General features: G+C 63.7%; 1 non-coding gene across 1 annotated transcript; it reads left to right on the top strand.

The window, feature by feature from the left end:
* The first annotated feature begins 3,532 nt into the window (after nucleotides 1-3,532).
* Nucleotides 3,533-3,651, top strand: LOC142873213 (5S ribosomal RNA). Its single transcript, XR_012921254.1, has one exon. It is a non-coding gene; the product is annotated as a 5S ribosomal RNA (ribosomal RNA).

Here is a 3,651-nt window from a genome sequence, read left to right as displayed (position 1 = left end):
TCTTCTTTTTTTTTTTTTTGTTTTGCCTCTTGTTCTGTCCCCTTTCTGGGAGCGAGTCGGCGGCCCGGGGTGGGGGTCACCCCCACCCTCAGCGCCCGCCGCGGTGCCTGGCGCCCCAGCCCGCACCGTGGGGCCTCCTCTTGTCCCAAGCCGCGACACCGCCGTCACGCGGCAGCATGCGTGGCTTCTGGACTGTCAGGTCTCAGACCAAAGGTCTGCTCTGTGGGAACCGACACGCTGGAGGAAACCTTGAGAGTCTGAGAGGGGAGGGAGTTCCAGAAGAAGGCCAGGATGTCATTTTGAGGGAGTATGTGACCAGAACTCGTCCCGTTGCTTTTGGGGTTCTATGGGCTACACGTAGGAATCTTTGGTGGTGGCACCTGATGTTGGGGGATCCGGAGTCACACCCAGACCTGCTCCACAGGCCTCCTTTTACTTTTCTCTTCGGATTCATTATGTTTAAAAAGTGTCTCTTATCTCTATGATTGCATTTTCTTTTCTCTCTCTTTTCAAGCAGATGATGGGAGTCCAAGTATTAAGGTGACATGTGTTGCCCGTGCCCCCCTCCCCCCTGTGTTCTTATTCATTTACCTCTGATGTTGTTCCAGCGTATTGTGGGGGTACCAATGTTAAGGTCGGGTACGTTGCCCTCTCCCAGCCTCCCCCCTCGGGTCAGAGCCTCAAGTGCGCCCATCCCCCAGTCGGTGCGCACCCACCCCATTCCTAATGGAGGTGTATGCCCATCCCCTCCCCCCACCCGCCCGACACCCACCCGATGAAGGTGATTCCTCTGTGTCCACTTAGGTGTCCATCGGTTCGTACCCATTTGCTGGTGAGCGCGAGCACGTGGTGCTCGTGTGTCCATTCTTGGGCTACCTGGCTTACTGGAACGGGTTCCAGCTCTGGCCAGGAGAACCACGAGAGGTGCCCTCTCACCGCTGCTCCTCCTAGCTGAATAGCACTCCGTGGTGTCCACGCGCCACATTTCATTTACGCACTCGTGGGTCGATGGGCACTCGGGTCGCTTCCAGGTCTTTGCGATTGTGACTTGTGCCCTGACTCTAACCCTAACCCTTACCCAGCCCGTCTCCTCCTCGGCCCCTGCCTGACTGACTCCTTCCCGCCCGGCCTGTCACCTGTCACCGTCCTCTGCCCCTGCCTGACACGCTCCTCCCCGCCCGGGCCGTCACCGTCCTCGGCCCCTGCCTGACGGGGCTCCTCCGTCGCCTGGGCCTTCCAAGGGCTTGGTGTGGACGCTGGTTCCAGGACGCCCTCCCAGGGACCCGGTAGCAGGGCGGCCGCAGCGTCTCGCGCCACCCAACCGTCCGCCGGCCGGCGGCCGGCGCTAAGTGGCCTGCGGGGGACGTGCCCCCACTGTGGGGCGGGCGCCCAGCCTGGTGTCTTCTCTGAGGCCCCGTGGCTGCTTTTCCCCCCCGCAAGGGGAGAGCCGCGGAGGTGGGGACCGCCTCCTCGTGGGGACGTACACCCAGCTCTCCACGTCGGATTCCGGGGCTCTCTGTCCTGCCAGAAGGCCCAGCTGGCCTGCGGGTCCTTAGAGTGGCAAAAACATCCGAAAACTGAGATTGAGGGTCCGGTGGTTGTCTGCACTTTTGTGCTGGGCACCCCAGGGAGGCCCGGGGGCTGGCTGGACAACGCGGTCTGCTGGGCAGGGGGGGGGTTTGGAGGAGCAACTGATGCCCTTTGCACTTTGGGTAGCAAGTGTCTGAGGTGTCTCTGAGCCCTGCGCCATGTCGGGGGGTGGGGTGGGGGGGTGGGAGGTCGGGGGGGGTGGAGGAGCAGGAGGAGGAGGAGGAGGAGGTGGGAAGGGCCGTGGCCTGCAGTCGTGTTCCCGGGGTGGCTTCTTCCACAGGCTGCTTGGCCTGGGCTCCCTGCACCTGGGCCTTTGGAGGACTGGCCCTGTGCTTGCCAACGCTTCCCCTGCAGGGACCCAGAGCTGGGAGGTTGCATCTCTCAGCCCTGGGTCGGGCAGAGCCCCAGCGGGCCATGCCCACAACCTCTCTCAGCACGGGTCCCCCAGAAGGCTCCTTTGGGACCAGGATTCTCTTGCGGGTGACTCTTTAAGGTCTGGCCCCTGGATGGAGGGGCACCAGGAGTAGAGGAGCAGGAAGGGGAAGGGGGTGGCCATGCGAGGGGACACTTTCAGGCCAAGTCCCAGCTTCAGCCTGATCCTCCTGGGAACCCCGGGGTGTACGTCACACCTCCTGGTTGTCCCGCTCTGAGACAAGGGCTCTGAGACAAGGAGCCGGGCTTCGCATTCCCCCAGCAGCCAGTCGTGGGCTGAGGACACCTGGGGCGTTGGGAACTCCCTGGCTTCTCCTTGGCTTAACATCTGGAGCTGCTTGTGAATCGTGCCGCCACACACACCCGAGTGCAGGTGTCTTCTGCACAGACTGCGGGCCTCGCTCTTCTGAATGCCGCTAGCTCGCCACCCACCCACGGGTGAACCTGGTCAGGGTACTTTCTCTCGGGGGCAGACTCTGATCCTGGCGGGCTACCGGTGTTTCTGTTTGCTCGTTTCTTTCTTCCATTTCGGGAAAGGCTTCCTTACTGGGTGTGGAAATCTCCTATGCCTTTCCTCGCCTATTCTGTCAGCTTTAAAATTCTCTTTCAGTTGCCACCCTCACAGATGGATTAGGAAACTCTTTCCGGTGCACTCATTAGTGAAATGACCTCAATGAAGCTGGAATCCAATATCTAATCGCCGATTTTTAGCGAGTCCACACGCCAGGGTGGTCGGGGTCCAATGCAGCCCCGGCCAGGCCCAGGCCCCTTGGACTGGGCCACAGGAGGACACAGAGGAGGGTCCCGGCCCCCACGGTCGCGTTGCCGGCAGTTCTCCAAGGGCTTGGGCGTTTTCCAGAGGTAGGAGATGGAGGGGACTGATTTCTTCAGCGCCCCACAAACCACGCCACCCCACCCATGGGACACATCCCTAGAGAGAGAGAGAGACGCCCCATACACTCGCTCCCCTCCCCCATGCGCTGTGCCCCAGCCCGGGCCCGGGGGAATAGGCGGCAGCCCACCCACAGGGTGGGGGGCGCAGCTGAAAGGGGTTGTCGGGGATGGCGGACCCTGCCTGGGGTCAAAGGGCGGGCGACCCGCGCGTGCGCAATCGGCGGCGGCGGCGGCGGCGGCGGCGGCGGCGGCGGCGGCCACGAGCTGGGGGTGGGCCAGGCGAGGAGAGGAAGGGGGCTGGAAGGTCTCCACCTTGGCGAGTCCAGCCGTGGAGGCGCATCTTGTGTGAGTGTGAGTGAGTGAGTGTGAGTGTGTGTGTGTGTGTGTGTGTGTGTGTGTAGAGAGAGACAGCCCCCCACCCCGGCCCGCCGCTCCCTGCCCGCCCCGCCCCGCCTGTCACCCCCGTCCCTCGGAGCCCGCCGGACCCGGCCGGTGAACTCAACAGGCCCGGCCCGGTGCGGGACAGCGCCGGCGCGGGGCCTGGGGCGGGGGGAGGAGGCGGCGGGGAAGCGCAGAGAGGCTCGGCTTCTTGAGCGGGGCAGGGGCGCCCTCCGCCGTCTAGGGCCACACCACCCTGAACGCGCCCGATCTCGTCTGGTCTCGGAAGCTAAGCAGGGTCGGGCCTGGTTAGTACTTGGATGGGAGACCGCCTGGGAATACCGGGTGCCGTAGGCT

The sequence above is a fragment of the Microcebus murinus genome, chromosome 9, assembly GCF_040939455.1.
Source record: "Microcebus murinus isolate Inina chromosome 9, M.murinus_Inina_mat1.0, whole genome shotgun sequence".
In the NCBI taxonomy this organism is placed as follows: Eukaryota; Metazoa; Chordata; class Mammalia; order Primates; family Cheirogaleidae; genus Microcebus; species Microcebus murinus.
The sequence above is the reverse complement of the archived record's forward strand: the minus strand, read 5'-3'. Positions and strand labels throughout refer to the sequence as shown.